Source organism: Tachyglossus aculeatus, chromosome 4, assembly GCF_015852505.1.
Source record: "Tachyglossus aculeatus isolate mTacAcu1 chromosome 4, mTacAcu1.pri, whole genome shotgun sequence".
Lineage (NCBI taxonomy): Eukaryota > Metazoa > Chordata > Mammalia > Monotremata > Tachyglossidae > Tachyglossus > Tachyglossus aculeatus.
In genome coordinates, this window is record NC_052069.1 from 137,898,315 (window position 1) to 137,911,952 (window position 13,638).

Here is a 13,638-nt window from a genome sequence, read left to right on the forward strand (position 1 = left end):
CTAAACTATGTGTGTCGATAATTATCAGGACTGGATGACATGCACTGAAGAATGCCAAAGGGACTCATTGGTGAAACTGTAAAATTCGTGGCAGTTGTGGTCATCACAACTGACCACCGTACCAGGAAAACTAACACCACAAAATATAACAAGCAGCTCATCCTGCGCAGGACTGAATCAATGTATGGACTTATGCTAGTAAGCACATAGCAACATAGTAATGTTCTAGGTACTGTACCAAGCTCTGGGATAGATAAAAGCAAATTGGGTTGGACACAGTCCCTGTCCCACATGGGGCTCACAGTCTCAATCCCCATTTTTACAGACTTAGAAGGCTGAACCTCTGGGACCCTGGTTGGAGGGTGGGGGTGGGCAAACACCTCACAGTGATTCCCCAGACTTCTGAGCTTCCACTTTTTCAACCTCCACAAAAACTGCCTCAAGTATGGCTGAATGGAATATGCTTTCCCCCATATCACTCCCTCTCCCAAGGGGGAAGGCCCTCCCTACAGGTCTGGCCTGTATCCAGGGTCAGTGTGTGAAAGCCCTCCTGGACCTCAAGACCCCTGATGTTTAGGACCCGCAACCTCAGTCAATCCTGACTCAAGAGGCTCTGGGTTCAGCTTTGAGAAGACAGAAAGAGAAGAAAAGTCCCTAGACCTCTACAGAGTCACCTGCCCTCTCCTTCCCTTCCCTTGCCCCCAACCCCTGTGCTGCAAGTAGGCTGACCTGGGCAGAGCTACACCAGCTGCAGCCTGAGCAAATGCAGGCCTCCTGCAGCTAATGCAGTATGCAACTAGCCCCAATCAATCAATCGATCGTATTTATTGAGTGCTTACTGTGTGCAGAGCACTGTACTAAGCGCTTGGGAAGTACAAGTTGGCAACATATAGAGACAGTCCTACCCAACAGTGGGCTCACAGTCTAGAAGGGGGAGACAGAGAACAAAACCAAACATACTAACAAAATAAAATAGAATAGATATGTACAAGTAAAATAAATAAATAAATAGAGTAATAAATATGTACAGACATATATACATATATACAGGTGCTGTGGGGAAGGGAAGGAGGTAAGATGGGGAGGATGGAGAGGGGGACGAGGGGGAGAGGAAGGAAGGGGCTCAGTCTGGGAAGGCCTGATGGAGGAGGTGAGCTCTCAGTAGGGCCTTGAAGGGAGGAAGAGAGCTAGCTTGGCGGATGGGCAGAGGGGGGGGCATTCCAGGCCCGGGGGAGGACGTGGGCCGGGGGTCGATGGCGGGACAGGTGAGAACGAGGCACCGTGAGGAGATTAGTATCAGCAAATAGCCCCATCTGTTAACATTAATTAATTAATTAATGCTAATATCTGAGGGATTAGTTAATATCTGGGGATTCTCTTTCTCTCTCTTTCTCTCTCGCTCACACACACACACACACACACACACACACACTCTCTCCATATACCCACATCTGAATCGCTCCTCTGCCATCTAGTTGAAATCCTCCATCCCCAAACACCCACACACACCCACATACCCATGAACCAGAGCCCCTGCCTTTGAACTGATCTGAACCCTCAAATATATGTCTCTGTGTGTGTGTGTGTGTGTGTGTGTGTGTGTGTGTGTGTGTTTGGGGTTGGAGGATTTCACCCACCGGGCAAGGGAGTGATTCAGGATGAGGGCAAGATCAGAGCAAAGCTAGGGAGACTGCTCCAGCATCATTATGTGCAGCGTAACATACTGATGATGCTGCCACTTCTGAGGTTCCCTCTGGAGCCTGGCTTGGGAGGGTTCCCCTTCCCCCATCCCAGGGCTGACTGAGGAGGGACCATCTACCCATCCTTCCCCTCACCCCAGAAGGCTCAGACCCATCAAGAAGCAGCATGGCTCAGTGGAAAGAGCATGGGCTTTGGAGTCAGAGGTCACGGGTTCAAATCCCAGCTCCACAACTGTCAGTTGTGTGACTTTGGGCAAGTCACTTAACTTCTCTGTGCTTTAGTTACCTCATCTGTAAAATGGGGATTAAAACTGTGAGCCCCCCACCATGGGACAACCTGATCACTTGCAGCACTTAGAACAGTGCTTTTCACATAGTAAGCGCTTAGCAAATGCCATTATTATTATTATTATCAAGGTCAAGGTGTCTTGAGGAAAAGCACAGGTATCTTTGCCCTTGTGGAAGGGCCCACATGGGGAGCTGGGATCTGCAGAGCCAAGTAGTGCTGGTATGACAGGGGTTTCTATGCCCCTTGGCAATTCCTGCCTGGTCACCTGGTCACCCAGGCTTGGGGGGCGGGGGGTGGGTAGGTAGATGTCCTCTCCTGGCAGAAAAGTGTGAAGGGACAAGAGCAACTGTGCTGCTTATTACCAGGGCCTGCCTCCGTGACCTAGGGGCTGGAGTGCTCATGTGACCCCATGGGACCCTTGCAATGTGGCAACCACAAAGAACCAAACCCTGCCCTTCTCCTCTGAGCAATCTGTGTCCAGCCCCAGCAAGGACCCAAAAGTTTCACGGGAGAGGGAGGAGAAGTCCCATTCGGGGGGAAGTCGAGGCAGTGGGGAACAGAAGTGAGGCCAGGGCAGGGGGAGACCGAGGCCGGGAGGGGCCGATTCGGGGGAGACGGTGGTGTGGCGGCGGGGGGGCAGAGTGGGGGAGAGAACGAGGCGGGGGGGAGGCCGGGGCTGGGGAGGCCAATTCTGGGGGAGGCTGCAAAGGGGGGAGGGGAAACTGAGGCAGGGAGGCCAATTCGGGGGGGAGGATGTGGTGGAAGGAGACCGAGGCCGGGGGGAGCGAGATGAGGGAAACCGAGGCGGAGGGAGGCCGATTCAAGGGGAAGCAGGACAGGGGGAGGCCGCGGCGGGGGAAGACCACCACGCAGGGACTTTGAGGCCGGGGAGGCCGTGACGGAGGAATCTGAGGCCGGGTGGGCCGGGGCGGGGTGAGACCGAGGCGGCGGGAGGCCGAGGCTCAGGAGGCCACGATGGGGGAAACCGACGTGGGGGAGACCGAGGCCCAGGGAGGCCAGTGTGGGAGGGGAGGCCGAGACAGTGGTGGTGGATTGGGGGGAGGCTGAGGTAGGGGAGGGCGATGCGGGGCTGGGGGGGAGGCTGATGCAGGGAGCTCCAGTGGCTACCGATCAACCCTCGCATCAGGCAAAAACTCCTCACCCTCGGCTTAAAGGCTGTCCATCACCTCGCCCCCTCCTACCTCACCTCCCTTCTCTCCTTCTCCAGCCCTCCGCTCCTCTGCCGCTAATCTCCTCACTGTGCCTCGTTCTCGCCTGTCCCGCAGTCGACCCCCGGCCCACGTCCTCCCCTTGGCCCGGAATGCCCTCCCTCCTCACATCCGCCAAGCTAGCTCTCTTCCTCCCTTCAAAGCCCTACTGAGAGCTCACCTCCTCCAGGAGGCCTTCCCAGACTGAGCCCCCTCCTTCGTCTCCCCCTCCTCCCCCTCCCCATCCCCCCCCCCCCCAGACTTACCTCCTTCCTCTTCCCACGGCACCTGTATATATGTACATATGTTTGTACGTATTTATTACTCTGTTTATTTTATTCGTACATATTTATTCCATTTATTTTATTTTTTTAATATGTTTTGTTGTCTGTCTCCCCCTTCTAGACTGTGAGCCCGCTGTCGGGTAGGGACTGTCTCTATATGTTGCCAACTTGTACTTCCCAAGTGCTTAGTACAGTGCTCTGCACACAGTAAGCGCTCAATAAATATGATTGAATGAATGAATGAATGAATGAGCACCCTTCCTCTCCTCTTCCTCTCTGACCCTCTCTCCCCTTTTCCTCTTTCTCTCCTTTTCCTACATCCCACTCCGCCTCTTTCATACCCCTTTTCTTTCTTCCCCATCTTTTTTCTTCCCTTCCCCCTTTTCTTCATTCCCTCAAAGTCCCATCCACAATGCCATGCCCAAAAGCTCAAGATGAAAAGTTGATGTCCCTGGATGCTGAGATCTGTTTTGGTTAGCATCTTCAAAAATGATTGCAAAGTGGAGTGAGCAGTGACATCTCCATTTGGGTGGTGATGGCACCAAACTCATGCAGAAGCAGCATGGCGTAGTGAATAAAGCCCAGGCCAGGGAATCAGAAGGTCATGGGTTCTAATCCTGTCTGCTGGGTGACCGTGGGGAAGTCATTTAACTTCTTTGGGCCTCAGTTACCTCACCGGGAAAATTGGAATTAAGACTGTGAGCCCCATGCAGGACAGATACTGTGTCCAATCTGATTTGCTTGTATCTATCCCAGAACTTAGTACATTGCCTGGCAAATAGTAAATGATTAACAAATACCACAGTTATTATTACATGATGAATGCTATGTGGAAAGGGATAATTTGCATGAAGAACCCAGAAGGCTGAGGAACTGGGTTGAAAAATCGTGAGTGAACTTTAATGTGAGCAAGGGTAAGGCAATGCTCTCAGAAACAAATATTCCATATTTAAATCCATGATTATAAGCCCAGACTTAAGAGTCTCGACAAAGGGAAACTATCTCAGAGTTACTGTGGACTCTCTGAACTCTTCAGTCCAATGTACAGCAACACTCCAAAAGGCCATGGAACGCTGAGTATCACTGGGAAAAACTTAGAAATCTAAAGATAAGGCACCTGGAACAGATAAAGAAGGGAAGAACCAGGCAGAATAAACAACCAAAGTGACTCAGCATGAGCCAGAGAAACTGTAAATGGCTGTGATGAGGAGAGAACCACTTTGCCCACAAGGCTTTGGGAGAGCCCTCACCTTGGAAGGTGCCCAACCTCTGAGTCAGTCCACTCACACAGTCTGACTTTTTTGATCTTGGAAAAATCCATTTCACCTCTAAACTTTCCTCCACTGCTTTACTTTGGCTAACTCTGCAGCTGTATGGAAAATCTACAGTTCAGGCATTCCCAATCACAGTAACCTCCTCAGGCCTACCTAACTCTTCCCCTCTCAATAAATATTAGGTTTGAGGCATAGGGCTGGAAACTGAGAATTGAACAGTACTGAAAAAGATGGAGGATGGGGCATGTCAAACTGTCAGTCAGTCAGCCAGTCTGTCAGTCAATCAATCAATCTTTCAGTCAGTTAGTCACTTTTCCCTCTGCCCTGAATGTTCTTTTTGGCAAACTGGGTGCTGGGGGGAGGGACAGAGAGAAGACAAGATATGGTTCCTGATTTCAAGAGGCTGAAAGTCTGATAGGGGCGAAAAGATATACACACACCCATGCCCATATTAAACTCAAGGATGGTCAGAAGGATGACCCAGTTCCTATCTGGAGGAGTTGACAGTGTAATTTGTGAGACAGCACATGCACACCCACACACGTAAACACAAAAATTTTACTGATTCCTGCAGTTGATGGAGCAGGGCAGAGAGGAAGAAACAGTTCTTCCCTCATAGGGCAGACAGTCTGGCCCATATTGTTCATCCAAACATTTATAGAAAGATCATTACTATTACTACATGGAAACACAACGATTGAAAACATATAAACCAAGAATATTTGTAATAATAAAAAATTAATAATTTCCAGTTATATGTTCTGGATGTCTATGTATGCTCTTTATCCTGAGTCACTTGTGCTTTACAGAGACGGGTGCCAGGGCTGGGATTTATGGGAGTCAGTCACTTGCACAACTGGAGACAGAACTGTTCATTCATTCAAACATGTATTCATTCATCTTATTTATTGAGCTCTTACTGTGCTTAGAGAACTACACTAAGCACTTGGGAGAGTACAATATATCAATAAACAGACACATTCCCTACCCTGAACGAACTTACAGTGTAGTGGCGGGGACAGACGTTAATATAAATAAATAAATTACAGATATGTACATAAGTGCTGTGGGGCTGAGAGGGGAAATGAGTAAAGAGAGTTCATCTGGGGAAGCTCCTTGGAGGTCCTGGAATTTTAGCAGCATTTTGAAGGAGGGAAGTGTTGTGGTGGGGCAAAGAGAAGAGGCCAAAGTGGCTAGTAATAGTGGAGAGAAGGAAGTTGGAGCAGGGATGTGATAAGATTGGTTCAGAGTAGGGTTGAGGTGCTAAGCTGCAGCTGCCTTATCCGTCTTGCAATGTGTCTTGCATGCTCAGAGCATCACAACTGGAACTTCTTCTTAATGGAGGTTTGTGGTAATGGTGGCTTCTTCTAGCTGACGGCTGTCATCCTGCTGGATGGGTAGCAGATGGCATCCTATAACGGCACGGAACGGGATTCAGTCTGAACAGGCTGTACCAGGTGGTGGTTGGGAAGCTGGTCCAGGAGAAGAAGGCCGAGCTGGAGAGCTATTAGAGGGGCTGAGGCAAGGAGAACTGGGCCCAGTACTGGAACCGCAGCAGGGGTGAGTGACCCAGTCTCCTGGCATCTCCTTTCTCTGTTTTCCTTCCCTCAGACCAGACAGGGGATAAACCTGGTCTGGAAATTGTGCTGGGGGGTTGTCAGGGGAGATGGGAACAGCCGATCCCTACTTGGGGCTCTCTTAGAGGACTCCACTCTTCCCAGAGACCCAGAGGAGACCAGGGCAGGAATCTCCTGGGATTTGAGACTGTTTTGTGGCCAGGAATGATGTGAATGGACAGAAGTAGGGAACGTGAAACTGGATCCTGAAACTGAAACCCATAAGCCCCCTTCTTCCTGGGATCTTCAGTTCTCGGGAAGCCACTGAGCACACAAGTCCATGGGCCTCAGGATGGTGCTGACCAGACAGAGCTGGGGCCCTGTGAAAGTGACAGCAATGTGTACATCCACCTCCCTGGGATGGAGCTGGCAGGACTGGGGTTTGGCTTTGTGTGCTCACTCAGACTCAATCTCTGTTCTCGACCTCCTACAGGGACCCAAGAAGTTCAGCTGGTCATGGGCAATAAGCTGGACAGATGTGGCCAGATTGTTTCTTGCCTCACATTTGCCTATGAAGGGCAGGATGTGTTGTGGCTGGAAGAGTTTCAGGGGACCTGGGAGACCGCTGGTAGTACCAAAAAGTTATTTCAGCATTCTTGGGAGGAGAGAGTCTTCGGGTCTTGTGTAACAGATTGCTATGTCAGAGAGGAATGGATGCTCCTGAAGAGGATGGTTCTTCATTTCTGGCACCTCAGAGTGCACAGTGAGTGCCGAGTGTGATTGAGCAAAATGTGGGTTCTGATCCTTGCTATTTTTCCTACTTTGGGATCCAGGACTAGCCTCTTAACCTCTCTGGCCTCCCTGTTAGCTCATTTGCAAAATGGGAGGATTTTTCCCTGCTCCTCCCTCCCTCTGTCCCTCCCTCCCAGGTGATGCTATCTTACACTTTGAATGTCCAGGGCCTACCTCCGTTAATGGCTAAGATAAGGATTTTTTCATGCTCCAGGCTGGAGTTCCCCAAGACTGTTGCAGTGGTATCTCCTCCAAGAGGCCTTCCATGACTAAGCCCTCCTCTCTTCTTCTCCTTCCCCCTTCTGCATTTCCCTGACCTGTTCCCTTCATTCATCCCCCTTCCCAGTCCCACAACACTTATGTACATATCGGTTATTTACTTATTTATATTAATGGCTGTTTCCCCTTTAGACTGTAAGCTTGTTGTGGGCAGGGAATGTGTCTGTTTATTGTTATATTGTACTCTCCCAAGTGCTTAGTACAGTGCTCAGCACACAGTAAGCACTCAATAAATACGATTGGATGAATGAATGAATGAATACGATTAATTGAATTGATGAATGAATGGTATGCCACTGCCATCTCATGACTCTGGGTTTCAGAAATCTCTGAAGGCACGGGAAGCATCTGGGGTTCAGCTAGCCAGTCCCACTCTTCAAGGCCTGGCTGCTGGGGTTTGGAGGGATGGCAAATGTTCCATTTGTTCTCCTCAACTTTTCTGGGGAACAACAGCTCCCTATGCTTACTCCCTATGAATGCTAATATGAAGATCTCCCTCTTCTTGATTCCAGGTGACAAGTTCTTCCTTCCTTCTTAGCCCCTTTCTCTTTGCTCAAAACTTCTCCTGTCAGTGTCTGTGCATCAGCTGATAATAATAGTACTTTGTAAGTGCCTGTTCTGAGCCAAGCACTGTTCTAAGCTTTGGGATAGATACGAGATAATCAGGTTGGACATAGTTTCTGTCCCACATGGGGCTCACACTCTTAATCCCCATTTTTACAGATGTGGTAACTGAGACACAAAGAAGTTAAGCGAGTTACCCAAGGTTACACAGCAGACTTGTGGTGGAGCTAGGATTATAACCCAGGTCTTCTGACTCCAAGACCTGTGCTCTATCCACTAAGCCATGCTGCTTCTCCAAGGTGATATCAACAGGTGAATGACTGATTCACTGGAGAGAGGATGCAGAATCAGGGAAAACTTCCTAGGGGCAGAAGCCTTGAGCTGGACTGTATGTAATGATGGGAGAGGGGAGTAGAAAAAGTGAAATTGTTGCAGGAATATGTGTGGTTTGAGCCTGGGATCAGACATGGGAGGGAGAGAGGCTGCACTTGATGTCCAGGAGGGTGACTGGGTTCATGTGCCATTCCTGGTCACTCATTCAATTGTATTTATTGAGTGCTTACTGTGTGCAGAGCACTGTATTAAGCACTTGGAAAGTACCATACAGCAATAAAAAGAGACAATCCCTGATAGTGAGACTCCTGGGAAGGGACTGCAGGGTTGGGTGGGGAATGGGGAATAGGCCCATCAACACCTATACTGTGACCCAAGGGCTCACAGATACCTGGCAGTGGCAGCAGCAGTAGCAGCAGTGGCCGAGGGCTGGGCTCGTGCAGCAGCCAACACTGTTAGTGACCACAGAGGATGTACATATTATCTGGGTCCAGGAGATGCTTGAGACAATGGGACTGCCTGATAGATCAATCCTAAATCAGAGCATTGTGGCGAATCGGAGATTAGACAGTTGTGCCAATTATTTTTGTCCCAGTGCCCTCAGGCCACAGCAGGGGGTCAGAGGGACTAAGGGTCAGATCACTGGGGTCTCCCAGTGATCTCCCAGTCTCTGAGAGTCGGCCCACCTGAAGCAGTGGAGGAGCTCCATGGAAGCAGGCCAGCAGGAAGGGAAGAGAAGGAGCCCCAGGGTCCTGAAGGGTCTGAACCGGCCAAGACCCCAGGGCACCTGCCTCCCCTCTGGAAACACCACATCATGGGTGGTGGAAATGAGGGGCACAAGACTCACGGCTGGATCAGAGTTTTGGGAGGTGAGGTCTCTCCGCTGGGGTCTTTGGTCTAGTGGGGAAGGATGGTTTTCCTGGACTGGCAAGGTGCCTGAAAAATGCCCCCTTCCACATTGTGTTCAACTACTCCTTTACTGATGTCATTTTAATTGTTGAATTTTAGCCCATTGTCATTTTTATTGTATTATATCTTCATTTTTCTTAGGTCTGCCCTCTCCAACCTTGACTGGGAGCCCCTTCACTGATTTTGCTTTGATTGTCCACGGTGCTTTGCCCATTGTAAGTATTGAATAAATGTCACTGACAACAACCTGCATCAAAATAATAAAGTTAACCTTCTCATCCTCCCATCCAGCCCAAGTTTACTGTGAAGACTGGGGCTGATGGTGGAGGAGGATATTATCTCTGCCGTACTCAGAATGACTCAGGCCCCACTGCAGGGAACTGTCCATCAGGGTCCTACTTCCCCTACTTTTGCCATTTTATTAATCCTGAAACTGCGTGTCTTGTTTCTTTGTCTAGCTGGCCAGCCACCATGTAATATTGGAAATCCCGCTACCTTGCATTTGTCACTGCCCCACCCTCTACAGAACCCACCTCTCACCAGAGGGAGTCAGAAGGACCTGGGTTCTAATCCTGGCTTCAGTGTGACCTTGGACAAGTCACTAAACTTCTCTATGCCTTAGCTGCCTCATCTGTAAAATGGAGTTTAATACTGAAAGTCTCCTGTGGCACTTGGACTGTGTCCAACTTGATTAGAATATATCTTCCCCGGTGCTTACTTCAGTGCCTGGCACATAATAATTACTTAACAAATGTCATGTAAAGAATAGTGATGAGTGAGTGTGTAAAGAAAAATGATCGGCCCAAGTGACTAAATAAATCAATAACAAATTGACCAACAGGAAAATGACCAAGGGTTGAGGTGGCAGTGGGGATGACATGACCAGGTGGGAGCAGGGGGCTCCAGCAGTCTGTGGCTTCTTCCTCGGACCATCTTCCCTCCCATGGCACTTTTAGAGGAGACCGTCACCTGCTGCGATGGTCTGGTTGGCAGCCTGACCCTCTCCTACCTTGTCTGCTAGCTTCTATCCCAGCTCTACCCTTCTGGACTGGGTGAAAGATGGGGAGGAGGCGCTGTGGGAGAGGAGGGCTCCAGTGGGACCCTCCCCAATATGGATGGCACCTTTTACCTCCTCCTGACTCTGGAAATGTGGTCTCCAGCTCCCATTGCTGGGTGGAGCACAAGATCCTGGGATGCTCAATGCCTACCAGGTATGCAATAATGATAATAATGATGTTTTTTGTTAAGCGCATACTATGTGCCAAGCACTGTTCTAAGCACTGGAAGCACTGTTCTAAGCGCTGGGTATGTACCCTTTGAGGGGGAGGGAGAGAAATCCCATTTCCACTGAAGCTTTTGTGTGTAGGATAAGAGAGAGACAACATGTGATGATTTATTCCTCACTGTTGACTTTAAAGCTCTCCGTCACCTTGCTGCTCCTACCTCACCTCCTTTTTCTCCTACATCCCAGCCCACATACTCCGCTCCTCTGGTGCTAGCCTTCTCACTGTGCCTTGATCTCACCTGTCTCACCGCTGACCCCTGGCCCACGTCCTACCTCTGGCCTGGGATGCCCTCCCTCTTCAAACCTGCCAGACAATCAACCTCTTACCTTCAAAGCCCTACTGAAGGCCCACCTCCTCCAAGAGGCCTTCCCAACCTAAGCCCCACTTTCCCTCAGCTCCCACTCCCTTCCCCATCATCCTGACTCCCTTTGCTCTTCCCCCTTCCACCACCCACAGCACTTATGTATATATGTATATATCTATAATTCTGTTTATTTATATTGATGCCTGTTTACTTGTATTGATGCCTGTCTCCCCCACTCTAGACTGTGAGCCCACTGTGGGCAGAGATTAGCATTCTTTATTGCTATAGTGTCTTTTCTGAGCACTTAGTACAGTGCTCTGCACAGAGTAAATGCTCAATATATATGTTTGAATGAATGAATGATTCAGTAACTAGCCTCCATTTTTCTGTCTTATCTTATGGTGACACATCGCCTCAGACCCATAGATCGATAGACATATCTCTTCCAGAATGTCCCACCTTCATCTGCAATTATTCTGATAGTGTATCCACAGAGTTTTCTTGGTAAAAATACAGTTGTGGTTTACCATTGCCGCTTTCTGCACAGTAAACTTGAGTCTCTGCCCTCGACCTTTTCCCATGCTGCTGCTCTCCAGTACAGGAGAGCTTTGACTTGTAGCAGATTGTCTTCTACTGGCTAGCCACTGCCCAAGCTAGGAATGGAATGGGTATGTCTCTGTTTGACTCTCTCTCCCACAGCCGAAACTGGTAGAGGACTGGAAACTCTCCAGGCGCAGTCCTGAGAGGGGCTCCTCAGAAGTCTCCAGTGGTTGCCTATCAGCCTTCATATGAAGCAAAATCTCCTCACTATTTTCTTCAAAGCTCTCCGTCACCTTGCCCCCTCCTACCTCACCTCCCTTCTCTCCTTCTACAGTCCAGCCCGCACACTCCGCTCCTCTGCCACTAACCTCCTCACTGTGCCTTGTTCTCTCCTGTCTCTCTGTCGACCCCTGGCCTATGGCCTATTCGTGACTGGCCCTGCCACTGTCACACTACCACAGAAAGTCTCGGTCACATGAATTTTGTTTTACAGCAATAAGAGAGCAAAAGAGAAAATCTAAACTGCTAAACACACATTCCTACTCTTCCCTTACTACTGACTGAAATTTCACAAACTTCAGTAAACACACAAGCTTTCTTGGGTTGAGCCTATGGACTCGCATGGAGAGAGCAATTACATGTCCAAACTTTCAGAGGACCCTGGGAAATTGTGTTTCAGGATCTTGGGAAATCTAGTCCCGGGAAGGAAGGGGTTGCAAGAACTAGCCTCAGATGCGCTCTGAAGCCCTGTTGGTTCTTTTCCACCCCCAAAATGAGCCTGAGTATTCCTATAACTGTTTTCTGCCGATGCTAATTGGTTCCTGATCATCAGGAGCCCCAATGAAATCACATGCAAGTGACACACCAATTATGTGCAAAGCAGTATGCCAATGAGCAGGAGTCCATTTATGTGGTAAGAGCGGGACCCTGGGGAATAAGCAGAAGGACCAGTTCCCTCTGAACCTCCTCCCCCAGCAGTGCCTGGGAATACCTCATAGCAAACCCTGGGGCCTGGGTACTCAGGGTTGGGGCAATGGCCATGAAGGAACTGAGTCCAGCCTTGAGTTTCATTTTCAGGAGGAAGATGAAAACAGGCGAACAGGGTCAGTGCGGAGAGGGGATAGGTGGGGGATGGTGGAGACACAGTTCCCTGGAGGGTGGGGTCATGGGCACCAGGTGGGGTATCCCAGCTGAGAGGGCTATTTGGGTATTGGGTGTAAGGAGTCTCCTTAGTGGGTTCTGGGAAAGAAGGGCATCTAATGATGGGTCTCAGGGGAAACATTTGCCGGGGACTGTGTCCTGGAGGTGGAATCTTTATTTGAAATCAAGCAGGGAAAGAAGCGTTGTGAGGTTTACAGAACAAAATGAAACGAATATAATCTGCAGCAGAAGGGATTTAAGAAGGGATTTAAGGGATTTAAGATATCAGGAAGGAATCCCCCGATATCTGAGAAGGGAAGAGCCTTCTCAGACTCTGTGATGGAGGCTTGACAGGGTATGGAGTCTCTGTCTTCACCCAGATTCACCAGAATCCTTCTGGGATGGGCTGGATGAGACCCTGCCCCGAGACAGGAGGATGGATGAGATGACCTCTCCTGGCAAAGTGAGAGGCTTCTGCCCCTGGTTTGTACCTTTGAGCCCGAGGAGCATTACAGGGGAGAGAAAGTGGCTTTTATTCCCTGGTCAATGGTGCTCTTGGAGCCAGCTTTGCCAGAGGATCTCCGGAGAAACCCTTCTCTATCAGTCTGCGGGATCACCTGCATATCAAGGACATCAAAGGCACGCCAACCGGTTACACGGTGACTAAAACTAGAGCCTTCCTCATCCTGTAGTGACATAGTGTCCAACCCTCTATGGAAGGCCCTCAGATTCTGCCTGGATGAGACCAGAAGGGCTAAGGAACTTAAGTACTTACTATGCTCCAAGTACTGGACTAAGCCCTGGGCTAGATATAATGCAAATGAGTCAGACATAATCCCTGTCCCATTTGGGGCACACAGTCCAAGTAGGAGGGAGAACAGGAAATTCAATCCCCATTTTATAGTTGAAGAAACTGAAGCACAGAGACTTAAGAGACTTGCCCAAGGACAACAGCAGACAAGTGGCAAAGCTGGGATTAGATCACAGATCTCCTGACTCCAAAGCCTGTGCCTTTAGGCTGTGATGCTCAAAGAGAGTTTTTCATAAAAAAATAAAAGTCCCAGACCACTGCTTGTAGGAACTGGAGGGCTGGCCGGGATTCAGTTGAGTCTACGGGATTTAGGCAGCAACTTCACCAGGGCTAACTGGAGGAGAACCTCTCCCTCAACAGGTGGAGGTC

The 13,638-nt window shown here is 49.5% G+C and overlaps 1 protein-coding gene and 1 non-coding gene across 2 annotated transcripts in view; one reads left to right on the forward strand and one right to left on the reverse strand.

The window, feature by feature from the left end:
• LOC119927267 (major histocompatibility complex class I-related gene protein-like) overlaps nucleotides 1–13,638 on the forward strand; it is a 43,740-nt gene that overhangs the window by 6,419 nt on the left and 23,683 nt on the right. The window contains exon 2 of the mRNA XM_038745829.1: nucleotides 9,330–9,403. The gene's annotated coding sequence lies outside the window, so the exon portion shown is untranslated. The remainder of the gene's footprint in view (nucleotides 1–9,329; nucleotides 9,404–13,638) is intronic.
• Nucleotides 11,390–11,527, reverse strand: LOC119927436. The gene has a single exon (XR_005450439.1). It is a non-coding gene; the product is annotated as a small nucleolar RNA SNORA7 (small nucleolar RNA).